Source organism: Saccopteryx leptura, chromosome 4 (assembly GCF_036850995.1).
Source record: "Saccopteryx leptura isolate mSacLep1 chromosome 4, mSacLep1_pri_phased_curated, whole genome shotgun sequence".
Lineage (NCBI taxonomy): Eukaryota > Metazoa > Chordata > Mammalia > Chiroptera > Emballonuridae > Saccopteryx > Saccopteryx leptura.
In genome coordinates, this window is record NC_089506.1 from 40,975,869 (window position 1) to 41,003,713 (window position 27,845).

The following is a 27,845-nucleotide window of genomic DNA, read 5'->3' on the forward strand; positions in this document are numbered from 1 at the left end:
TTCTGCCACAGTGCCATTTACTGTCATATTAAACCTGGAATTACTTTGGCGTTTTTGTCTCGTTTCCTTAGAAACCCATCTGATTGATTTGTTATATGGGAAATTATCATCCCACAATAAGGGAAGTAATGTTACAGATGAATAATGTTTTGACAGAATTTTCAAAATTAAATTGCATACCATACCTTAGCAGAGTCGAAATATCTTAATGTATATGTTCCTGAGAGAGTTATCTTTATCTTCCAAATAAGGGATACGAGAATGAGAAATGAACCATCTTTCTTAACAAAAATTGACGAGTAAGCTTTCCACCAGGCAAATGATCCAGCTGTCTGGGGTAACATTTAGACAAAAGAGTCAGAATCTCTTTAATTATATACGTTAATTGTTTACCCAGTTAGTGCATCATTAATTGCCACCTTTGTTAGCCCAGCACCCTGATGACTACCATCCCACAGCTTGGCTGATTAGTAGGGGATGATTCATTGCATTTCTCTCTGCTTGCTTGACATCAATGGTAAGAGCTTTACTGTTATTTAAAAAATTAGTCTCATGTTCTCTGATTCATATATAAAGTAAAAATGGTCTAATTTACTATTACGTTTAAAATTTTTTCCTTAAAGTTGCCAGAGTTAAAACATGTGTTAATGAATGGCATTATTAAAAACAAAACACAGATGATCATAACTATGCAAAATGCTGAAAATTTAAATGTTATGAGAAAAAAGTAAAATGGTGTCATGGAACAATATCTTTTCATGGAAAGCATTATGATGACATTAGATAACAAGGGGTCAGAATTTTTTCTATTTTGGTAAGAACACTTAAAATGATATCTATCCTCTTAAAATTTTAAGTGCACAATACATTATGATTAAGTATATAGCACTATGTTGTTCTGCATATCTCTAGATATTATTTATCTTGTACAGTTGAAACTTTATATCTGTTGAATAGCAATTATTCATTTTCTTCTCCCCAGCCCTTGGTAACTACCATTTTACTCTGTTTGTATGAGTTTGACTATTTCACATAACTTAAGTGGAATCTTGCAGTACAGGTATTTGTCCTACACTGACTGGCTTATTTTGCTTAGCATAATGTTTTCCAGTCTCGTCCATATTGTTGCAGATGGCAGGATTTTCTTCTTTTTATAGGCTGAATAATATTTTGTTATATGTGTCACATTTTCTTTTCCATTTATCTTTCAGTAGACATCTAGGTTGCAGAACTCTTGGCTTTTATGTTGATACTTACTAATTGAGAAAGTTTTGACTCATTATTTAATCTATTGATCATTCATTGCTTTCTACTTAGAGTATCTTATTTTTAATATCTTTGCTAAGTGAGACAATTGTGAGCTGTGATTATCAAACATGAGGAAAAAATAAAGCTCAATATGGCTCACAAAAATACTAAATAAATTTGATACTTTATCATGTTTGGGAAATTGAAATGTTGAAAATAAGTTTTAATATATAGAAGTAACCAGTATAATAAGAGATTGAGCAAGAATAATTTTATCAAGAAATTTTAAAGGAGAAGTAAAGGAAGAGGAAGTAACTCTTCATTCAGCTAATGTACAGTGTACAGCTGAAAGCTAATTTTGAACCTGATATAAGATTATATATATTTAATGTTCACATTTGTATTAAAAGCTTATCTGTCTTCCTAAGGCCAAAAATGTCAAATTTATAAGACAGAAAAAATGAGGGTTGCTGGAGCTAGAGGGGGGTGGCGGAATGTGGGCTTTTTATATAACGAATATAAAATTTTAGTTTGGGAAGACAGATATTTTGGTTTGAACAATTTAAGCTGTTCAAACAAATTTTAGACCACACACTGAATCAGATAGTTTTGAACATACAAGGGGAAGTAGAAAGGGAAATAGCCATGAATAGGTGTATCAATGTGGTGTCAATATAATTTTCCTACATTTAGAGGAGGGTTCCCAAGGGTAGTGATGGCATTCTTGGGATCAAGTAAAGAGAGTCTTCTGTGTGTCAGGGTTGGCATAAGTAGTCAGATTATCATGTTGCTCTTTCTTGCTAAGCCTTACTATGGATTCATGTCCTTCTCACCACAATGACACTAAAACTATAGTAGTCTTAAACTGTACTAGAATTATTATAATGTCAAAATACAAAAAAAAGGTTCAGCTGATAACATGACCCCCTAAATATCAATTTTTTTCTGAAAGTGTCTGAAGACCTGGTTTTATGCAACAGTGAGAGGAAAACACATGACTTCAATTCTAAAAGTCATTATCTTTCTATTGTGGGAGCATATTAGGTCAACACTAAAATGTCAGGCTAACCGCTGTATTTTTGGTCTAGCAAATTTCTAAAATATGCATGTGATTTTTGTGGTAAATATAGTGTATCAGAGCCACAGACTTTTACTAATCAATGCTATTAGAAGCAGATTAGTCACTGCTAGTTTTTTTTCTGGCTAGAATGTGGAGCAAATATGGAAGCTGGAGTTAAGGGTAGGTATTTTTATTTCACCTCAATGTAACTTGAGATCCCCCAAATATCTTTCTTCTCTTTGCTTTGAATGAATAATAATAGCACAAATATCATTAGAAAATCTCTATTGTATACATACTTTCCATCGTCAGATTTGCTTATACATGTTTGTTCATTTGGCCAGCTAGTCTTACCTGAAGGAAAAATGTGGTCATCTTCATACTCCAGCCATCTTTGAAAATTCTTCTAAGTTGAGACAGTGGGTACAGATTGCACTCAGGGAGAAACAAAAAGCAGTGCTCATAATCTAACTATTTAGAGAAATATTTTTGTCCAGGTAATTAATTATATACACAAAACCAAAGTAGTGAAATTGGTACTGTTCCTCCGGGCTGATGGGAAACCATGTTCTTAGACATATAGACTGAGTTGCTAGTTATGAAGTAAAATATTAACTTACAGCCGTCTTAGACTGGTTTTGAATAGTTGATCAATGATTAAGCCATTATATTTTTAATCTGCTTCTCTAAGCAGAAATAAATCTCTGAAAAGAGATATTGGATTGGAATTCACCAATCATGGAAACAATCATAGAAATCACGTTTGTTGTTAGGGGAGATTTTATATGCACACACGTGGGTATGTGTGTGTGTTACTGATTGAATTTAATGTGAATCACTACATATTTTTAATGTCCTCATAGTAGTCCCTTTGGGGGGAAAAAAAAGATCTCTGCACCTAGCGTGCGGAGGACCCGGGTTCGATTCCCGGCCAGGGCACACAGGAGAAGCGCCCATTTGCTTCTCCACCCCTCCGCCGCGCTTTCCTCTCTGTCTCTCTCTTCCCCTCCCGCAGCCAAGGCTCCATTGGAGCAAAGATGGCCAGGCGCTGGGGATGGCTCTGTAGCCTCTGCCTCAGGCGCTAGAGTGGCTCTGGTCGCAACAAGGCGACGCTCAGGATGGGCAGAGCATCGCTCCCTGGTGGGCAGAGCGTCTCCCCATGGTGGGCGTGCCGGGTGGATCCTGGTCGGGCGCATGCGGGAGTCTGTCTGACTGTCTCTTCCTGTTTCCAGCTTCAGAAAAATGAAAAAAAAAAAAAATGAAAAAAAAAAGAAGATCTCTGCAGTTCAACACTAACCCCCCTCCCCCCCAAAAAAACAACAACAAAAAACCACTTTATTTTTTGAAAGATTTGATATCATCAAATTAAATGGGATGAGTTATAGAAAAATGTTTGGCAGTTGCTAGCCGGAACCAGACCTGAAGCTTTTTTGATTTCTGTGCTCACTGCAGTGACTGAAGATTAGAACCACACAAAATAGCATGAGTATGGGCCATATGTTAATAACAAAATTTGCAATGCAAACTACACTTCAGGGGAAACAAATCTAATTACTCATAAAAACCTTTTCAAAAAGAAAGATAAGATTGTGTAGTTTAATAAAAGTGCTTATCAACGTTTTAAGACTAAGCTTAAAATTGCCCAAATGAAAAATAACGTGAAGCCTAATTTACAGATTCCTTTGTTTTGTTTGACCACTGTAAAATCTCTATCATCTACTTAGTGCCTAACACTATGAATACACATTGACTTGCAACCAGAATAGCAGTAAGGAGATTCTCCCCGAGGGACAAAACATTTCCTCTTGTCACTTGCCGCAGTTCTGTTCAAATAAATGATTCTGCATGGGGAGTCCTAGAAAAATTTTTACTTTCTATGCTAGAAGACATATTTTTAACTATCCTTTCCAAAATTTATCCAAGTTCTACTTCTTTATTTATTTTTATTTTTTTCCTTTGTACTTTTCTGAAGTTGGAATCCGGGAGGCAGTCAGATAAACTCCCGCATGTGCCTGACTGGGATCCACCCGGCATGCCCACCAAGGGGCGATGCTCTGCCCATCTGGGACATCTCTCTGTTGCAACCAGAGCCATTTTAGCACCTGAGACAGAGGCCATAGAGCCATCCTCAGCACCTGGGCCAACTTTGCTCCAATGGAGCCTTGGCTGCGGGAGGGGAAGAGAGAGAGACAGAAAGGAAGGAGAGGGGGAGGGGTGGAGAAGCAGATGGGCGCCTCTCCTGTGTGCCCTGGCCGGCAATCGATCCCAGGACTCCTGCACACCAGGCCGATGCTCTACCACTGAGCCAACTGGCCAGAGCCCCAAGTTCTACTTCTTTAAATTTTTTTTTTAATTGTAGTTGATACCCAATATTGTTAGTTCTAGATGTAAAACATAATGATTAGACATTTATGTACTTTATGTACTTTATGAAGTGATATCTAATACTCATGGGGCAACATGCAGAATTATTACATATTATTGACTTTATTCCCTATGCTGTACTTTACATCCCCGTGACTAATTTTATAACTGAAAGTTTGTACTTTTTAATCCCTATAACCTCTTTTGCTCATCCTCTCCCCTCTTTTCATCTTTCACCAGTTTGTTCTCTGCATCTCTGAGTATTTTGTTCTGTTCCTTACTTTGTTTTTTACAATCCATGTACAAGTGAAATAATATATTATATCTCTTTCTCTGTCTGACTTATTTTCCCTAGAATAATAACCTCCATGTGTGTCCATGTTGTTGCAAATGGCAGTTTGTCATTCTTTTTATGGCTGAGTAACATTCCAGTGTGTCCATACGCCACGTCCTCTTTATCCATATATCATGGGACACGCAGGTTGCTTCCATTGCTTGGCAGTTGTAACTAATGCTTCAGTGAACTTAGTCATGCATGTATCTTCTCGAATCAGTGTGTTTTTCAACTATCCAGAAGTGGCATTGCAGAGTAATTTGGTAATTGTATTTTTGATTTTTTGAGGAATCTTAATAATGTTTTTCATAGTGGCTACACCAGTTTATAATCCCACCAACAGAACATGAGTGTTCCATTTTCTTTACATATTCTTTGCTGTATTTTTAGATAATAGCCATTCTGACAGGTGTGAAGTGATATCTCATGTGCTTTTGATCTGCATTTCTCTGAGAAGTACTAATATTGCGCATCTTTTCATATGTGTATTTGCCATTTCTATGTCTTCTTTGGAGAAATGTCTATTCCAGTCCTTTGCACATTTTAAAATCAGATTGTCTATTTTTTTAGATTGAGTTATATGAGTTTCTTATATATATTTTGGATCTTAAACCCTTAATGAATATATCACTTGAAAGTATATTCTCCCAGTCAGTAAGTTGTAGGTTGCCTTATTCTTTTGTTGATTGTTTCCTTTGCTGTGGTTTTTAGTTTAATGTAGTTCCATTTTTTTTCTTTTGCTGTTCTTGCCCTAGTAGTCACATCCAAAAAAATATTACTAAGACTAATGATAGGGAGGTTATTGAATCTGTTTTCCTCTAGGAGTTTTATTATTTCAGGTTCTACAATTAGAACTTGGAGCCATTTTGAGGTTATTTTTATATTTGGTGTAAGAAAGTGGGCTGGTTTCATTTTTTGCATATATTAGTTCAGTTTTCCCAACACTATTTATTTATTTTTCTAATTTTTAAAATTTATTTATTCATTTTAGAGAGGATAGAGAGTAAAAGCAAGAGAGAGAGAAAGAGTGTGTGTGTGTGTGAGAGAGAGAGAGAGAGAGAGAGAAAGGGGGAAGAACAGGAAGCATCAACTCCCATATGTGCCTTGACCAGACAAGTGCAGGGTTTTGAACTGGTGACCTCAGTGTTCCAGGTTGACGCTTTATCCACTGCACCACTACAGGTCAGGCCCAACACTATTTATTAAGAAAACCCCTTTAACCCATTGTATATTCCTGCTTCCTTTGTGATAAATTAATTGATCAGTAACCACGGATTTACTACTGGGCTGTATATTCCATTTTATTGACTCGTTTTTGTGCCAGTGCTAACCTGTTTTGATTATTATAGCTTTGTAGTATAGTTGGAAATCAGGCAGCATGATCTTTCCAATTTTGTTCTTTTTTTTCAAGTTCAATTTTTTTTAAAAAAACTATAAGCATTAATTAACTGTAACCATTTTTTTTTTTTTTTTTTTGTATTTTTCCGAAGCTAGAAACAGGGAGAGACAGTCAGACAGACTCCCGCATGCGCCCGACCGGGATCCACCTGGCACGCCCACCAGGGGGCGATGCTCTGCCCCTCCGGGGCGTTGCTTTGCCGCGACCAGAGCCACTCTAGCGCCTGGGGCAGAGGCCAAGGAGCCATCCCCAGAGCCCGGGCCATCTTTGCTCCAATGGATCCTTGGCTGCGGGAGGGGAAGAGAGAGACAGAGAGAAAGGAGGGGGTGGGGGTGGAGAAGCAAATGGGTGCTTCTCCTATGTGCCCTGGCCGAGAATCAAACCTGGGTCCCCCGCACGCCAGGCCGACGCTCTACCACTGAGCCAACCGGCCAAGGCCTAACTGTAACCATTTTTTAATTAACTACTATACAGAAAAAGAAACATTTGATTTATTTCATTATTTTTTTTCTGTGGAAAATAAGAGTATTTATAAATAGAATGTTTTCTGGTTGAATAAGACCAGACTACTTGCAGAGGGTCATAGACTGAATGTGTTTCTCTAAAATTCATGCGGGGCCTTTGAGAGGTAATTGGGTCATGACAGCCCTCTTGAGTGGGAGTAATGCCCTTGTAAAAGAGACCCCAGAAAGTGCTCTTGATCCTTCTGCCATGTAAGCCAAGAAGCAGGCTCTCACCAGAAACCAAATCTGAAGGCACCTTGATCTTAGACTAACCAGCCTCCAGACCTGTGAGAAATAAATTTCTGTTGTTTTATAAGACACTGTTTATGGTAGTTTGTTATAGCAGCCTGAGTGGACTTATAAAACAGGCAAAGGTTACATCAGTAAACATAAATACACACCGAAGTTAGGGTGGTAGTTAATTAAAAATAAATGGAATAAATTGGTTTAGAGGAGGCATAATGTGTACTGGCCTATGAAAGTGGATTTTGGTGGCCACATGGTAATGCTTCCTTTTGCTCAGGGATCCTTGTGGGAGGACACTGGGTTTATTTCCTAGGAATAGGAGCGTTCTCAATGATTCTGCAGCAAGCTCTCTGACTCTGACAAATGTTATTCCTGGATGCCTGCAACTGAAGCTGGGAGAGTCGAGAGTATTTTCCCAAGGTCATATAAATAATAAGAGGGAGCAGAATTTGAATTGAAATGTTTGTGAATTCAAAGGCTATTTCTTTTCTAGAGGAAAAGGTTCTCCTCTCTGTGAGCTGACTCCACTATTCTCTTTACCACTTCTAATCCTGAAAGGACTTTCCTACCCTTGCTGAAAAGTGTTTATAAACTGCCTTCCCTTTTTATGAAAGGAACATTTTTTCTGTTTAGACTTTCTGTCTGTTTACACAGGACTGTTAGAGATGGTGCTTTTTTCTTGCTCCTTTGAAGACATGCTCTTCTGTTTTAAGCATGCAGAGTATTATCCCTTCTTCCCTTATTGTGAATGGTCCTCATGCTGTGTGTTTGATGGCTTTTCATCTGCTGGCATTCCCTGAGGCATACCCTCTCAGGTTGTGTTGTTGCTTGAGTGACTTTGAACTATGGCAGGGCTACACACACATGTGCACGCATAAACACATGCACACAAGAGAAATCTGGCACTTACATAGAAATGGACTAGTTCAGAAAGACCACTTTTCAAAGACTTCAAATGAATCCCTCTCTCTCTCTCACTTTCTCAATCTAAAATTTTCTACTCCAAGCTTCAGCAAAGTAGCTGTATTTAAAAGCCTAACAGTGGAATCCTTTTACTTTTTAACAGGTTATACTACTTACAGTCAAACACAGATATATTATTGGTGTCTTCCTAATGTTGCAGGGTTGAAGAGCTGCTTACATGAAGAAAATGTGAGGTCGATTACTTATTTACTTTTAATTATCTGAATTTACTTACTTTGATTGATCCTTTTAGCTTTGATTTTAAAATATTTTCAGGAGTTACTCAATGAATGCTCTGTGAGTTGTATTTTTAACATAGTACCTAAGGATTAAGGCCTAATTATGGGTTGAGGGTAAGAGTACAGAGGAAGGAGAGAGGATTCTGATGAAAGATTATATATCTCAAATTTTTAAAAAATTAAGGTGCATCACCATTTTTAAAAATGTCATGGCATTTGCTATTGAAAAATGTCATTTCACAGACTACATAGCATGATTCTTTTAAGTTAGGTTAGAGACGAGAAATTATATATATGTAGAGATAGGAAATTATAGTTCTAAAACTGTTAGTGATTGAAGATCACACAAGGTAAACCATTATTATCATTTTACAGCTGAAAACACGTTAGATTTTAGGCTACTTACTACCAGTTAGTAACATAGGCCAGAAACCCTAATTGTCCCCTGCCCAGAAATATATTTCTTATATTTTAGGAACTGACAATTGCATTTTACTTATGAGAGTGATGAATTTATTATTCTCAATTTTACTTTTTCTTTGTAAAAATACAAAACATTATTGGGATCTAAATAAACAAGAAGATAAATAGTAGCAGCATAACTGATCAATTTATTGTTTGGGATTATGTCCTAGTATTCAGGAAAAATGGAAAGCAATTTATTTCTTTACTTTCCACTTTTACATTTCTGACATGAGCTATTGAAGTAGCAAGCCAAAATTCCTAAAGGCGGTGGCACAAAGCAAGGATGGTTCATGATTACAGTGACAGAAAGGCCCGGGATACACATGCTGGATCACATGTGCTCTCACACTTACCAGGATTCTCTTCAGAAAATGTAGTTACGATTATGACTTCTTTTCCTTGAATTCTGTGATGTCCCTACATTTATGTATGAAGAATGAAGGAATTGACATGTGCAGAATGGAGCTGAAACACAAGTAATTTTCTATTTGAATAAATTATTTTAATCCTTTAATCTGGATTATGTAGTTTAGGTCGGATTTTCCAGTCTAGAATATCAGACCCGATTGGTTTTCATTCTTTACATTGTCTTACTTGTGTTCTCAAATCTCAGAAATATTTCCTCAGTCATTGTATTCATGCAAAATGAATTCCTTTACAGCCTTTTCTTTCTTTTTATTTTTATTCAGTGAGAGGAGGGGATGCAGAGAAGACTCCCCCATGCACCCTGATTAGGATACACCAACAAGCCCCGCTAGAGGGTGATGTTCTGCCCATCTGAGGCGTTGTTCCATTGCTCAACCAAGCTCTTCTTAGCACCTGAGGCAGAGGCCATGGAGCCATCCATCCTCAGTGCCCAGGACCAACTCGCTCCAATCGAGCCATGGCTGGAGACAGGGAAGAAAGAGAGAAAGGAAGAGAGAGAAGCAGGAGAGGAAGGGGTGAAGAAGAAGTGTGTCCTGACTGGGAATTGAACCCAAGGTATCCACGTGCCAGGCTGACGCTCTACCACTGAGCTAACTGGCTAGGGCCTATTGTAGCCTTTTTAATCCAATGGAGTCACCCAGAAGCAAATAAGAAATTATGGGGGAAAATGACTGTGAGATAATTTACTTATTCACACTTTTTTTTCTAATTGGTTTACCTATTCAATAAATATTTGCAATGTGTCTAGCACTATTAGGTATTAGAGTCAAACAGATGACTTTGATGTGATCCTTACTATAATAAGCTAGACAGTGTAGTGGAAAATCAGAACCATGTTTAATTATTTTAATACAAACTAAAAAATAATAGAAATAACTATTTCTGTATTTAACAAACATTTATTGAAAACCAGCCATGCACCATTAATGTGTCACTCAAGGCAAGAAAAAAGAAGCCATTTTTGCATTTAAGGAATGTATAGTCTTATAGGGGATAACAATAAGAGCAATATTACATTAGTAATATTGAGTATTTTCTAGGTGCTAACAGTACAGGAGATGCTTTACATGTATTAACTTATTGATTCCTCACAATAGCCTTGTGAAATAAGCATTACTATTATTCCTACTCTATAGACAAGAGAACTGAGAATAAGGAGCACAACCAACATTCAAACTCAAGCTTTTTGGCTCCAAAATCTCTATACTTATCACTAAAATATGTACAATTGAATTGAAGGAAGAGGACAGACGGTCTCTGGAAGATCATGAAGACTTATCCGTTGCTCATTTGTTTACTATTATGCATTTATTACCACTGAGCATCAGTAATTATTCCTGTAGTTATATAACAGGCATAAATTTTAATATAGATGATGTTATGATGCCATTTTGATATCATACATCCCCTGATATGATGTGATGAAGGATTTTATTCTCTGTGGTATTCTTTCCAGAATTTTATAACTCTAGTCTAATCTTGAAAAAAAAATACAGACAAATCAAGCTGGGGACATTCTATCTACAGGATACCTGGCCAGTACTCTTTAAAGTAAAGAAGTACTGAGAAACTGTCATAGAGTAGAGGACACTGGAAAGACATGAGAACCAAATGCAATATGGTAGGTTGGATTTGATTTAATTCTGGAACAGAGCAGGACACTACTTAGGTAATGGTGAATTCCAAATAAAGTCATATCACTAGTCATGTTAATAAAAAAGTAAATAAGTATTTAAACCAATCAGCAGTTGAAGAGCAGGGTGTAATCCATCAACAAATTAAGTAGAAAATTCTCTTATAAATATTGTTATAATAAACTAAAATTTCATAAATTATATTAACAAGTAAACAAGTCATACTTAAGTGCAGACATATTTTTAGTCTTTAAAGAAACATTTGTTTTTAATTCTAGAGACATATTTTACATTAAAGAGCATACACAGTGATGCATACATGCATATAGTGATTGTGGTTTGTACTTCATATTCTTATTTTTTGATGAAATGCTAAGGAGAGAGAATATACAAAACAAATAGTATGTATTTTATTCAAGCACATGAGAGTACAAGTAACACAGAATGGTTTTTTACCAATACCTGGAGTAACTATTAATATATGGCAGGGATGTTTTGCTTACAAGTTTCTAACATTGATTATGAGCTACATCATGAAAAAAATATCTTATTTTGCCAAATGAGTGTCTTCTGTGGTTATTAAGCTACGGACTAGAACTGGAAAATCTCTGTTAGCAGCAGGCACTGTGACAGAAATATCAATGTAGTTAGTACTGGTAAACATGTATTTTCTATTAAAATGTGAAGCCCTTGAGCACAAAGAGAAAGATTTATAGAATAGATAAGGGGAAATAAACGAACTGTTTCAATATTCATTTGGAGATTGTCATTTAGTCTTGTAGACTCACTGAATTCCATAAACATCTGCCTGGCAGGGTTAGAAAAGAATATGTATGTCAGCACCTTGACAAGGTAGATAGTCGGCTGCAAATAAAAAAGCTGAGGGCAGTTTTAGCCTGTTTGTATATATTTATATAATGCACTATGAAGAGTCTGGAATGATCTATCCAACGTAAATGTCAGATCTGTATGTGCATTCAATTTTAAAAATCATACTTTAAAAGTATGATTCAGGCCATTAGAGTCAGTCATATTCATGAAAATATATATTTAGCAATTAGGCCAGTTGACTATAAAATTTTTTCATTAGAATAGAAAATATTTTGCTTTCACAAAACATCATTCAATCTATTAGACATGAAAAATATTTATTTATCTCTTATCTTGTACAGAACAGTGTGTGGCACCATAGATGATTCAAGTGATATGTGAGATAAAGAATCTTCTTCTAAGAAATGTATGAGCAAGTGTATAGATGTCTGAATGTCTTTTCCGACTAAGAAAGGGGCATAGGGTTCTATCAAGCTGGATTCTGTAAAACAGAACTAGCTAATGAAATAGAAACCATTGCCTTTGAAATCTGAGCAGAAATTCTGTAATCTGCATATAAAGGATTTAAAGAGTTCTGGATTTCCTGTGAATGAATCTATTGTTGCTAAAGAAACTGATAATAAGTTATAACCAGTTTAACAACTATATGAACAAATAACTGCATATCAGAAACCCTACAAAATAGAAAGTGGCGGCCATGGCCGGTTGGCTCAGTGGTAGAGCGTCAGCCTGGCGTGCAGGAGTCCCAGGTTCGATTCCCGGCCAGGGCACACAGGAGAGGCGCCCATCTGCTTCTCCACACCTCCCCTTCTCCTTTCTCTCTGTCTCTCTCTTCCCCTCCCGCAGCCAAGGCTCCATTGGAGCAAAGTTGGCCCGGGTGCTAAGGATGGCTCTATGGCCTCTGCCTCGGGTGCATGCGGGAGTCTGCCTGCCTCCTCGTTTCCAACTTCAGAAAAATACAAAAAAAAAAAAGTGACAAGGAACACAAGAAGATATAGATTATAAAATTGTTGAGAGAAGGAGAGGAGAGGAGAAAGGGAGGGAAAGTGAGAAAGAGAATTTCCAGATGCACAAAAATGCAAGAAATACTGTTGGAGTATAATCTGACAAATAATTATTAATAGAATCATTCATGTTTAATGGTATTTATTGATTGCCTATTTTTTTGTGTGCCAGTCACTGTGTTAGCATGGCAATTGAGAGTGTGAACAAGGTAAATATGGTCTCTGACCTTGTATACTTACACTATTGTGGGAAAAAAAGATGTAGTCAATTAAGTGATTACAAATGATTTATCCATTTATTTAATACAGGTTTATTGATAACCTACTATCTGTAAGGTGCTGTGCTAAGAAGACACTGTGCTCAAGAGACAGAGCAAATAAACCATACAATCGTGATTAGTGTTGCAAAAGTAACAATAAAAGATATATCTATATATATCTATATTATATTATGTTATATTATATTATATTATATTATATTATATTATATTATATTATATTATATTATAATTATATATAATATAAAGGAGTCTCAAACTTGGTCAATTGAATTTTCAGGACTGTGTCTTCAAGTGGATGACATGGTAACTCTAACTCTACAATCTCCAATCAAACAATAAGTAATAGTCTATGTTGACTGATGAGGGCCCTTCTGGAAGTGGACTCATCCTCCATCCACCTCCTTCCAGCAGGAAGAACTATGCCTGTACCCTGATTATTCCAGTGATGCCAGGGCCCTCATTCACACAGTCAAAATATTCTGAGCACTTGCTGTTCCCAACGACCTTTGTGAACAAGTCAAGATCCCCAAGCTAAAGTTACTTCATATGCAAGCTCAAAGTGCTTTATTTTCACATGCCCCCTTCCCTTTAAATGGAGAGGGCAACACGTGGTCTGAGTCCTTCTTCTGGATCACTACCTTTCAGTGTGTCCAGCTGAACTAAAGCAAGTTTATTTTTTCCCGAGATTTCCCCCAGGAAATTAATGTACCCCTGACACTGGCCAGGAAACATATTTATATATTGATGTTTCTTAGAGATCATCACATACCAGAGAAGATAGCTTTATTAAAGGACAGCACTGTTCACCATACTATTCATTGGGAGAATTCAAGGAGTATAGGAATTGATCTTTTATTGCTTGTCTGTTTCTACCACCAAGCAGCTCCTTGAGAGCAAGGAGTTTGATCTATACATCTTTAATTTTATTCCACTTGACAGAGCATCTGACAATGAACAAATATTTGTCAGATGAAAGGGTAAACAGATGAATGGAATGTGTGGATACAGATGTCTTAAAGTCTTTGGTTGTGCTGCTGCGTACAAACAAAGCAGATGAACACTAATATGCAAAGAGTTCTGTATGAGGAAGTGAAGGACTCACAAAGATAGTGCCCTTCCAAGAAGTTGGTCAGGATGTGGAGAGGGACAGTGTACAATAGATGTACAATGGAGTTAAAGGTCTGAGTGAAGCCTTTTAGAATTTAAGAGACTTGAGAATGACTGTGGACTGATGGAATGTCCTCTCTGATTGGTGAGAAATTGAAAACAAATTAAAAAAACGAAGAAAATGACACAGATGGGTGAATTACCATATAAAGAAAGAAAGATTTCTTTAACAGAAAAGAACTGGGAGAGCAGATAGAAGAGATTTATAGGAATAAAAATTTATGTAATTTCCATGGTCAATGTTTTAAAGATATATACATATCTGAAGATATCACAGTATTTATTTTATATAGCTATCATTGGGCATCATTAACTTGTTTGAACTTCTAACACAGATCTTTGTTTAAGTCTACAAATAGTTTCAGAAACATCATTCCAAGTAACATTTACAGATTCCACAGCTGTTGTACATTATTGTTTCCATATCATTACTGTGTCATTTTGCACTAATCACAATGCATTCTACAACAATATATTAAATTATAATGTTCTTTATTTTTAGTAGTGCAAGATGTATTTTAAATGATCTTGTACATTCACCTTAATATTTATGTACCTATTTACATATATTTTAGGCATATATTTACCTTTTCATTTATTGATACTGCTATTTATATAAAGCTATCCTTTTTCTCTCTCTTCCTCCCTCCAATCCAAGAAAAGTTAAGTCCTGAAGAAATTACAAAATTACAAAAATATTTGTCTTAAGTTTCCAAGGAGAATTTCATATTTAAAGCAGAAGGAAGAAAAGGTGAAATAATAAAATGAAACTGGAAATGCCACTTATTATTGTATATGCTGACCCACATTTTTTGCTTTTAAATGGCCCTGGTTACTTTTGTACTAAAGTAGATAAAAAATTAATTCTATGAATTACGTGACACAACTTGCATAAAAATAAAAATTGACATAATTTTATTGTTCATAGAATTTCAATTATTAAAAATATCTTTGTTTTTGACTACTTGTTGTTTGGAGACATACCCAAAATAAAATGCAGATATTTGGTTTGTTGGAAACTATCATAATAGTCAGTCAAAAATTTAAAAATGGTTTGTAAAAGGATTCTCAAAGTTAATATCAGATTTTCTCATAAATTTGGTTTGACATTTTGCTTTTCTAACAAGATACCGTATTTTAACATCATACTTAATGGTAAATGAACAATTCATTGCCTTAGAAAACTCATACAATTATACATTATCATTTAAAATGTTATGAAATGATATTAAAAGAGAGACACAATATATAACTGACTTTAAAAATAATTTGTGTCTCAAAGTCCATTCCTTTTGTAATTCTTTTCTGAGATAATTTCTGTAATTTTATTTAAAATGTTTTAACATTTCAGCATTTTAACCTTTTCTACAAGTGATAAAACACAGTGTATTCTCTTTAATCTTCCTCCAAACAAAAAGGTCAGTATGAAGCCACATCATCAGTGACTGCATTAAGGGAACACCTAAAGGCATAGGGAACTGTAAAGCTGTTAGTAATAGAACCTGGAGCACAGTGGAATATTTAGCGTTAGAAAGTAGGTCATCTCTGTGCAAATGCATGCACTTTCCTCATCTCTCGGTCACTTTAAGGTTTATATGCTTAGTTCACGATACTTGCAGTCTGAAACTGTTACAGAATGGGTGAGGTTTCTGAATGTTTCTCCTTGTTATTTATATATACATTGTGTGTATGTGTGTGTGTGTACACATTTCTGCAAGATCTGTTTATAACACTGAATATCAGTATAAAAGCAATCTATATGTTTTCACTTTATTTTTTAAAAATTGTAGGTGTTTGGACTGGTTCTTTAATTTGGTGCATGAAACTTTTCCTATGGTTATAGTCAGTAACCCTATCCACTTCAGGATCTGGGCCAGAATAAACAACAGGCGTTATCTACACTGAAAGATCAACACTTCATTAAGAATATACTTGCAAAATGCTTATCCAAGACTTCCAAAACTATAAAAAATGATTTTATTTGTATATAAATTTACTCTGGTAATAACTAATCGTAAAAGTTTATTGCACACAGGATTAAGTAAATTAGACCATTTCTCCATTAAATGTGTATTTACTCATGAAGTATAATTTAGAAAATTTGTAATCATGAAATACTTTTTCTGCATGAAAATAAAGGGTCAGAAGGTGGATAGACTTTGCAGTCTATCAGAGCTTTTCTCATATCCCTCCACTGTGTAAGAATAGAGTAGCCCTTTGAGGTTGGAGAATAAATGTGTTTATTTTATAATCATCAAGGAATGAGGAGTATGTTGGCCACCTAAACTATTCCTTATACCCAGAGAGTACAAGTGAAGCCTTGCAAACAGAAACATGTTGAAAATGGCAGTGATGATGACACTGATAGGTTTGACTCAGTTGAGGGGGGATCAATAGTAATATAGACACATGTAAGAGGACTGCATGTAACATGTGAATATGCTCTCAGGAATTTTTACATAGTGGCTCAGCGACCTATAGAATTTACTTACAGTCTGATGGAGCTAATGCTGTCTCAAATGTTACATAATGGAAAGCATAAAAAACATAAACCAAGAATAATTACACTTCTTTAAACATATTTACATTACTATTTTAGATGCCTGACTCAAAGGGTGATTTGAAATCAGTCATCTGGGGTCCCCTACCAAGTCAGTGATACAGTCAGTGGTTTAAATGATGCTATGTTTATGACACATAAATTATGATATAACACTGCTTGTTATTTTATTTAATTCCTTAAGTCCTTAAAATGTAACTCAAAGCAAAAGGATTATGATTAAATATATAAGGCACATAATCATATTAAATTGTTTATATTGACAAGTTGGTATTTTAATTTCTATTTATTTTTTGTTCAAGACAGTGAATCCTGCAGGCACCTACTTTTTTAGACAACTAACTGTACACAAATGTAGTGATTTTCTTCTGTGGTGAGAAAATAATCTGTTCAGCTCAACACGGATGTACTGAGTGCCCCCAGCATGGTGGGTTTTGTGAGGGGCTGAAGTGGATAGTCTCCATTTTTTTGGCGAATACACTTGCTCACAAGGACATTGCACTGCTGATGCTGAAGGCTGGGCATGGGGAGACTGTGATATGGATTTATACTAAGACACAGACTTGAGAAGGCTTCTCAGAGAAAGGAACTGGCCTTTAAGCTTTACCTGAAAGTATTGGGAAGTTGAAAGGAGTTAAAACAGAATTTGTTGATCCTTTTCTTGGGGGAGGGGTATGTGTGAGAGAGACAGACAGGGACAGACAGAAAAGAAGGGAGAGAGATGAGAGCATCAATTTTCCGTTGCAGCGCCTTAGTTGTTGATTGATTACTTTCTCATATATGCCTTGACAGAAGGCTACAGCAGAGCAAATGACCCCTTGCTCAAGCCAGTAGCCATGTGGTCTATGATCCCACGCTCAAGCTGGTGACCCTAAGCTCAAGCCAATTAGCCCACACTCAAGCTGGTGACCTCAGGGTTTTCGATCTCGGTTCTCAGTGTCCCAGGCCGATGCTCTATCACTGTGCCACTACTTAGTCAGGCGAACCTGTTGCTTTTTTTATACCTGCCTCCTAACACTAGAGTGATGTGTTGGGCCTAAATGATTTTAAAGACATATTTTTCCATTTCTTTTAAAATGAATGATTAAGGACTGGAGATGAGCGTGAACAAGGCCGTGAAGCTAGAGTGTGCTCTGAGCATTCCTGGAGGGGTTCCTTGCTGGCCCCAAGATGGGAAGGTGGGAGAAAAGCCACAGTTAGGGGACAGGAACATGTGGCTATATTTTAGTCTGTGCTGTGGTGAGCATCAAAGCAGGGCTTATAGAGAGGGTTTGTGTGAATGCAGTTCTGTCTATAAAACACAATCTGGGAAAGTAGAGGAAAGGCCACAACTGTGATATATTGGGGTGAGAGAATGGGTAGGACTTGGAGATTCCTTGTTGTGCTTGTGTTGTGATAAAGGAAAAGTCAATGAAAATACCAGTTTTCTATCTTAGGCAGTTCACTGAGATGGGACCAGGGAAAACAATGGAGCTCGCTTTAAAATAATGTAAGAAGAAGAAAATATTGGATTTTGCCTTTAATCTGAATCAGTAACATTAGGAAGAAGATGTTCACCATGGGGGGGGGGCAGGTGTACAAAGTATATTTTGCAGAAAGCAAGTGTGGAGACTAAAGCATATTCCTTTAGTTGGTTTAAGCAATTTGCACCTCTGTCTTGGCTCACATGAGTGGCCCCTGACCTTTTGCTCTGAGGTTTGCATTGGTGCCTGTAGTCCTAGCCATGCATCTACAGTAACTTTTTTAAGGGTCAAAAGACTGTGCCCTGGGTAACAAAACCCAATAAATTTAGGAAAACTTAGGGTCATTATTGGTCTAGAAAAGCTAAACCACCTCTAAAATGAGCTACCAAAACCAAGAAAGATCATCAGTCATTATTCGTAAGCTCTGGTGCAGTGTCCAACAGAGTGAAATAAATGGATAGGTGAACCCATCCCTATAGTAAAGCAATTAATTTCTTGTCCAAATGCTTCCACCTGCACATCATCCATGCACCCCTATTCTCATTCAGAAAACAGAAACAAAGTCACAGAACCTATCCTGCTGATTCTTATGGCAATGAGTTCATGAAATGTATAAGGAATGGCATGAACGAGAAGAAACAAAGAAAAGATGTGCTCTTGCACATCTCAAAGAATGAATGACAAAGGTAATGAAACATTTAGGATTGGTGAGAAAGAATTAAACTAACATTAGCCATACTCAGAAAAACTCTTTAGTATAAATTATTGGCACAGATACTATAGTCTAGCTACCTCTCTCTAGTCCTCTTTGATCTCCCCCCTGCCACTAGAATAAAAATAAACACCTTGAGACACATTCTGAGTTTGAGGTATAGTCATCATGTAGTTGAAAAGTTTTGCTCCAGGGAATTTTTTTATGTTTAATTGAAACAGCCGAGCACCCTCCTTCTACATTGTTCCCTGAGTCACCAAAGCTTGACACTTCTTTTGTATTTTATAAAATTAAATTTAATGGGGAGATCTTGATCCATAAGAGTTGCATAAGTTGCAGGTAAACATCTCTAGCATTTGAACTGTTGATTATGTTGTGTGCCCATCACCCAAAGTCAAATCACTCTTTGTCACCGCACACTTGTCCCTCTTTACTCCCTTCTGCAACCTCTCTCCCTCACATCCTCATCCCCCTGGTAACCACTTCACTTTTATCTGTTTCTGTGAGTCTCAGATTTATATCCCGCCTATGTGTGGAATCATACAGTTTTTAACTTTTTCTGATTTACTTATTTCAGACACTTCAAGCACCTACTCTCCTTTTCCCCGGCCATTACAGTCAAATTGTCTTTCTCTGTTTTACAAATTGCCTCACTTTAGTTTTAATCCTTTTTGCACCACATACCACACAGACTGAGATGATAAATTCTTTGTGTAAATTATTCCCAACACTACAGGAAGGACAGACAGGAAGGGAGAGAGATGAGAACCATTGATTCTTCCTTGCGGCACCTTAGTTGTTCACTGATTGATTTCTATATGTACCTTGACTGGGGTGGGGGTTGTCTACAGCAGAGTGAGTGACCCCTTGCTCAAGCTGATAAGCTGTGTTCAAACCAGATGAACCCACACTTGAGCCAGCAATGTTGGGGTTTTGAACCTGGGTCCTCTGAGTTTAGTCCGACGCTCTATCCACTGGGCCACCGCCTGGTCAGGCTTTAGAGAATATACAAGAAATAAGAAATACTGACACCCCTCACTCAACCCATCACTAGAAAATCTCAACTATATATTAAGGCCCAAATCATAAACTTTTAGAAAGGCTTGCATGATGACAAAGATCATAGAGGAGTTGTCAGAGCTCACTGACATGAGGGTGAACAATGTGCGCTTGAAATTTGGGAAGTTGGGTTGTATGTCCCAGAGACTAGAATTAGTGGACTTGAATTATAGAGTCAGCAGCGATGTGCATGGAAGGATCCTGACTGACAACAGGGCAAGTGTTTGGATCAGGCTCTGCCGTTTTACCAGCATGTACTGGGCAAGGTTCTGCCCTCTTACATAGATCCTGTGCTATTCTGAACGTTCGATTAATTAACGCAGATCAAAGTGCCTTATATATAATGGTGCTCATTAAAGGACTGCCAATTTTTTTTGAGATAGTTTTATTTATAGATAGTTTAACAGATCAAAACCATAATCACAAATAAAACCCATATATTTCTGAGATAACTTTTCTAAGGGAACTTCTAGTACAAAGATCTCCCTACCTGTCTGGGAGAATGTATTTCTTCTGCTGGAAATCATTATTAAAATATGTGCAGAAAAGGACTGCAAAGTTCAAAGGTAATTTTTTGAAAATAAATATTGAGATAATACAAAGCTTTCATCACCTATTTTTTAATGTTTTTATACTGAATAGTACAAAGTTATTTTTAAAAGTCTTAAGATTAAGCTATAAAGTAATAATTTAAATTCATAAAGTTGTTACTTGTTTTTGAACAAGTACTCATTATTCTTTCCTACAAACAACTAGGGCTCTGAGAGAAATAGTGACCAAAACAGTGTCAATTTAATAAATGCTAAATTTGTTATTAAGTTATTGTCATTTTCCCTTAAATTCATATCCACATAATTTGCAGATTAAATTCAACCCTCTCTGGTTTTCTTGAATATTCCTTTGCTTATTTCAGATAACAGTCATAATCCATGTACCTTCTTTTATTATTTTTATTTTTTTAGTGAGTGGAGAGGAGGCAGAGAGACAGAATTCCACTTGTGCCCCAACCAGGATCCACCCTGCAAGCCCACTAGGAGATGATACTTTGCCTATTTGGGGCCATGCTCACAACTGAACTATTTTATTGCCTGAGGCAGAGGCTCCACAGAGCCATCCTCAGCATCGAGGCCAATTCGCTGGAACCAGTCAAGCCATGGCTGTGGAAAGGGAAGAAAAAGGGAGGGAGGGTGGAGAAGCAGATGGTCGCTTCTCTTGTGTGCCCTGACTGTGAATTGAACCCAGGATATCCACAAATCGAGCGGCACTCTTATCACTGTTTGTACCTTCTTTTAATCTGAGAGTGCAAGGCCCAATTTCTTTCATTTCTGCAAGAGTTATCCCATAGTACAGCATAATGCTAGCACTGAGCAAGGACTTAGTAAATATTTTTGTAGACCTGTATGTAAGATTGAATGACACCAAATTGATTATTTTCTCAATTTTTTTCTCTTATCCCATGTAAGAGATCTTTCCATTTCTCCATGTCGGGTGCTGATGGAGGCTTGAGTATCTAGTGCAAATGAGTTTATTGATCATTGAGTAACTGTTCCTTTTGGATCCAACTTTCCACTAAGTTTTGTTTACTTTTATTTTATCAGGCAAATGATCATTCTCAATCTTAAAGCTAAGCATTTGAACTAATAAAATTTCTAGCAATAGGGATGGTATAAAAATGGCTTTTCCCTTTTTATTTTTTATAGCACATTCAGCAACCTTCTTTTTATTTATTCTTTCATCCATACCCTAAAATGTATTAAATATATATTCTCTGCTAAGCATTTTTTATGTACTAAAATGGATATGCAAAATCATGCCCTTTCCCTTAAAGAACCTTTGTGTTGTGTATCTCTTTCCTATTCTGGGGAATGCATGTCTATACATGTTATGTGTTTGAATAGCACATATATGTTATGTTATATGACTATAAAAAAGAGTTAGAGAAAAAAAATTTTATATCTTACCTGTTCTAAGACTTATAGAAACATTCAGAAATTATAATTATAAAATCTATATGCAAGGTATTTATGAAGATATATTTTAAAATTTAGTATAATTCTGGTGTTGTTTGTAATAGTTGTTTTTATTTTAACAATCTGTAGTATATACAAATAAAGTATACATACACACATGTAGACACATATATACACACAACAAAATTAGATGTAGGCTGTAAATGAATAAATGAATATATCCCAAACACATATATTTTGGGAAGATTAATTGTCATTTATATTGGTGGTAATGTACTATTTTTTAAGGCTATCTACACAGAATACTGATTTATATGTTAAGTAAATAAATTTACCTAAGTGGGAAAAAAAAGTCTTACAAACAGAAACAAAGCAATTAAAAAATTATCACATACATGAACTGGTGACCTATATCGATCTTTTATACAATTTTTTCCTTTATTTGTGAGAAGAGACATCCAGCAACTAATTTCTTGATAGTAGAGCTAAAGATATTTTCAGTGAAATGTTTTTCCTATTGTGATGGTTGCATGAGACAGATTTCATGCAAATTTCCATTTAAAAAATTTAAAAATTATATTTCCACTTAAAACATGGGCAAACAAGATGGCTCCTCAAACCACTGATATTGCCTTGAGCCAATGAAATGTGTAAAAAGCAGAGGGTAATTCAAAATCATTTCATTCAGCCAGCACAGTGAAAGGTGTGGGATAAAGAATGAGAAAAAAAAAGCAGGCAAGTAAGAGGGCGAAGTTTATGCATATATTCCTGACCAATTTTAGAGAACTGACTGAATAGACTTGGTTCATCCTTGTAAAACATTTTTGAAGTTGCTCTCTATCAGTGGTAATTAAGATATGAAATTAAAATCTGTTCACATTCACTATGTCAGCAATATAAGGCACATATTTGGCCTTTGACAGGATTTTAATTTTCTGCAAGTCAGTTTCTAGAAAACCTTGTAAGGAATGGAATGCACTGATCTATATTTTTTATTGATAGCTGCCAAGACCCAACCAAAGCCATCTGTCTTATTGTTATTACCTCTTACTGGATTTCCATGGAATTTCTTATATAGAAGAGAAGAATAGTACTAGAGCATTTCCCATGACTGCATTATAATGACACTCCCCTTTTAGTAACTGCTTATCTTTTCAAAACATTTCTTGCAAATATTTTAAAACAAATTGACCTCATCCTAGTACACTTCTGAAATATCTGAGAGCTGTCTTATTGCTATGTTTTGTATGCATGGTTACCTAAGAAAGAAAATTAACTATGGAGCCAGTGGAGAATAGTTTAATAAAATAATTGCATTTAGTCATGTAGAATTACTAGATTTCTTTGACAGCGAATGGCACTATTATAGTTCTAAATGCTTTTTAAACAAATACCTTAATATTATGCCATGTAGTGTTACCTTGAATTTTTGTATTGATGTGTAGAAAAGACTGCAGGACTTGTCAAAGCAAATGAGAACATATATACTGCTCACAAAAATTAGGGGATATTTCAAAATGAATATAAAGCAATTAAATATCCCCCAAATTTTGTGAACAGTATATTATTTAAGGGAATTTTAACTGACAAGTTATATATAGAACCTGTAACAAGATAAATTATGCAAACCAATTTCTTTGATTGTAATTGAGGAACTGGAATTAGTATAAGATAGTTTGTTGAGATCACTGATATTCTTCTGTTGGGTTTAAAACAATTATAAAGCAATCACCAAGGTTTTGCTTCAAATATCTACAGAAAAAAAACACAATTTCTTAATTCAATCCAAGTAAAAACTAAGAGGAAGAGTAGAATGTCACTTCGTTTGTAATTTATAAATTTACTAATTTTTATTTAATTTCATCAATGCAAACCATGAGAGAGCTTCTGAAAAAGGATTTTTTATAAATTATCAAATTTGAAAGTCAAATATCTGGAACTTTTTACTTCACTTGAGTATTAATTTTCTTGCCCAGAATATTTAGACAATGTACAACTCTGAGTGACACCTAAGAGAAAACTTTAGACTGTACTTTACTAACTTTAAAAATAAAACTCCTTTCTTCCCTTTTTTATTTCTATATTTTAGTCAACCAACAAATAGTGTGGGGATTTCAAAAGAAGTGTTTGGCATCGTCTGATTCTTCAAAAACAATTGTTATATATTCCTTTCTTTTTTTATATTATTTCTGTATCCCCCCACTTTCTTTCCTTTCTTCTTTTCTCCCTTTCATTTCCTCTAGCCTTACATTTTTATTTTTCTGACTTTTTTCAATTTACCTTATTTTCTCTTATCTCTAATAATTAAAAAAAAAGAGTTAAAAAGATGTAACTGCCTGACCTGTGGTGGCACAGCATTTGACCTGGAATGTTGAGGGTGCTGGTTCAAAACCGCAGGTTTGCCAAGCTTGCCGCACGTATAAGGAACAACCACTATGAGTTGATGCTTCTTGCTTCTCATCCACCTCTTCTCTTTCTCTCCTCTCTCTAAAATCAATAAATAAAATCTTTAAAAAAGATATAACTAAGATTCCAGAGGTTATTTACTTGTTGTTGCTGTTTCTTCTTGCTCTATAAAGGGAATCTGAGCAACATGTGCACCTTCAGTCTTTTTTTGTTTTCATCTGCTGACCCAATCATATAGTTTTCAAAATTTTAGCATTCTTTTGCATAAAATATGTTAATGTGTGTTAATTCTGAGTTTAAAAGCACCTAAGAATCAGTGTAGAGATCTTTCTACCCTAAGATTTATTACTACAAGCAAAACAAGTCCTGTTAATTGTCAGAGTAAATAATGAGTCCAATTTGCCAGCCTTTAACTGTGATAGTGATTGAGTTGTAGAAAACCTAATAAACATAAAACTCTTCATATTGTTTTCATCTTTTCCATGTTTGCATGTGCCAGGAAAAGAAAGATTAAAAAGAGGTTTAGATAAAGTAGTGTTTAGAAAGCATATATCATGGCCCTGACACTGTGTTGAGCGTTGTAACGTACATTACCTCATTGGGAGGCATGCCCCATTTACATCAGCACCAATGAGGACGCTCTGCTGAACCAACCCATGAGGCTACAAATTGGACATAACGAGAGGAGGCTGGTGGCAGCGTCTTCTCATTTGTTAATGATTTTGCAGTGCATACTTTTATACCTCAACAGTAGGTGTTTTGATCATTGCAGTAAATGTCCAAGGCCACAGCCATGTTTGCAAGGTTGCTCCTGATGTGGCATGTGAGGATTAGTCAGTAAGTAGAAGATGGCGATACTATGCTAAGGAATACAGACTTTAGGGATGAAGAAAAACAGGGGTACTAAACTGTGCCATTTTCTGGTTGTGGGAGTTTAAATACATTTGGCTTTCTGAGGCTGGCTTTTTCTCAAAAATGAGGCTGGTTATGGTAGAGTTGTTGTGAGGTTGAAAGAGAAAACATAAAATTCCTGGCATAGTAAGTGCTCAAAAGGCCATAATTTATGTTTTTACTATTATTACTAATTTGGAAACTGTTGTATTTGGTTCCGCAATATTTTGGGCAGATTGTTTATCTTCATCACCAGGACTTTATAGACAATGGGCTTCATTCAAAGTCAGGCTAGCCAGAAAGACTTAGCTTGGAAAAGAGACATTGTTTTATTTCACAATGGCAAACTGTTTTATTAGAAATGCTTGAAATGGAACCAAAAAACCATTCCAAAGTAAAAGAATTTCCACTCTGGATACTATTTCTAATAAACTGTGCTATTATAGAAATGGAGGAAAGCAGGACAAACATAATAAGAGAAGGAAGAAACTGATAATAATGGTGTTCTCTCAAGAGACTGCTACAGAATTTTGCAACAATAGTTTCAGAAATTTCTATTTATCTATTAAGAAAGTTGCATTGTTAATTAAAATAGAGGCAGTCCCCGGATTACAAATGAGATAGGTTCTGTAGGTTTGTTCTTAAGTTGAATTTGTATATAAGTTGGAATAGGTACATTTACCTATTAAGTGCAATTTAAACAGATGTTTTTCTTAGCATAGTATTTAATTTTTACCTTTTTGTGCATATAAATACTTAAATGTTTTCAAACCTATAGAGCCTATTTTGTTTGTAATCCAGGGACTGCCTATAATAGTAATGTCAACTTTTGAATTAAAATATCTTAATCTCTAGAGATAAGAAATTAGCATATTCAAATTGCAAAATGTATTTAATGTGGATTTTATTTTGCTAATTGTGTCCCCTGAAATATAATTTTGCATGCACAGGAGAGGAAAACATGCAAAGCTGAAATTGACTGCCATCAGCAATTGATGATCTTTACTAATTGTTAGTGAATGTACAGATACCATTACATCCCATATTTATAAGCGTAAAAGCAGGAAGCATAAATCACAGAGAAAACTGAATATCATTTTTTTACATATCTACATGTCTCTGTCTAAGAATACTGTTTTCCAAAGCATAGTGATATGCTTTATTTTTTAAGGACATCCATAAAATCTTCTGTGACCCAAGCTGAAGAAAAATGGGCTCTGGCCACTTGGCTCAGTGGTGAGCATCAGCCCAGCCTGTGGATGTCCCCAGTTTGATTCTTTGTCAGAACACACAAGAGGAGTGACCATCTACTTCTCCACCTTTCCCCTCCCCTTTCTCTCTCTCTTTTTTTCCCACAGTCATGGCTCGATCGATTCGAATGCATCAGCCCAGGCACTGAGGATGGCTCTCTGGAGCCTCCACCTCAGGTGCTAAAATTACTTCGGTTGCAAGCATGACCCCAGCTGGGCAGAGCATTGCCCTCAGACCGGGTTGCCAGGTGGATCCCAGTCGGGTTGCATGTGGGAGTCTGACTCTTTATCTCCTCCCTTCTTCTCATTGGAGAAATTAGAAAAAGAAGGGTATAGTATTTATATTGCTGCAAATTGTTATATTCAAGTAGGTCAAAATGGTAAGTCAGAATGGTATTTCAGAACAATAGCTTTGATTGCATCTTGAAAAATAAGTTGGGATTAGGACATCAGACAGACACAGGAAGCTATTTTATAATATAATTGTTGGAGAGGGTAGAATTGCACTACTATCATAGAAAAGTAAGACCAGCCTTCAGAGGGGTCAAAGAACAACAAAAACTAGTAAAAAATACTAATATTAATAGATTCAGAGGTCATTAGTAATTATTGGAAAAAATATAGGTTTCATAGAAAATTTAGATGAAGGAGAAATAGCAACACTTCTTGGCCAGTGAAAATTGAACTTAAACACATTTCAAAGATTTGTTTATACCAAACAAAAGAGAGAATATTTGTAAATAGTAATGTCAAAAGAGAATCCCTTAAATTAAATACAAGTAAACCACTAAAAGTTTTTTACTAGGCTCAAAAAATATAATTAATTTAATAAATGTAACTGTGCAATCCCAGAACAGGGAGATGAATGTTGATAATTGGATGCTATTTGATGTGACTAAAAAACTACACTGAATTTATTATAGCACTGAAAAAGTTAAAAGAAATAAAGTACATAAGATCAATAAAAGAGAATCCAGTATTATGACTTTTAAATTTTAAGAGGGAAATATATTTAGTGAGAATTATTAGTCTATATAATTATAACACACAAAAATCTCTTACATTAGCATTAAGACATGTTTTAAATAAGTAAAAAATAATTTAATGATCAATATTAATGTTTTTAAAAAATAGTGGCATAGGAATACAAGAAGACACTCACCAATATTAATATTGATATATTTTTGAGACTCAGTCTGCTATGAAATCTAACAGGTAAGAAACAAGAAGTTTTTTAAGACTATAGAAAGAAGAAGGAAGGAGTTGGAAGAAGAAGAGGAGGAAGGGGAAAGAAAGAAAATAAATTCTATAATGTAAGATAATCATGTTTGGAGAACTATTTCTCACTGTACGAACACAGTGCAAGAATA

At 35.7% G+C, this 27,845-nt stretch overlaps 1 protein-coding gene across 2 annotated transcripts in view; it reads left to right on the forward strand.

The window, feature by feature from the left end:
- NALF1 (NALCN channel auxiliary factor 1) overlaps positions 1 to 27,845 on the forward strand; it is a 660,281-nt gene that overhangs the window by 37,617 nt on the left and 594,819 nt on the right. The window lies entirely within an intron of this gene.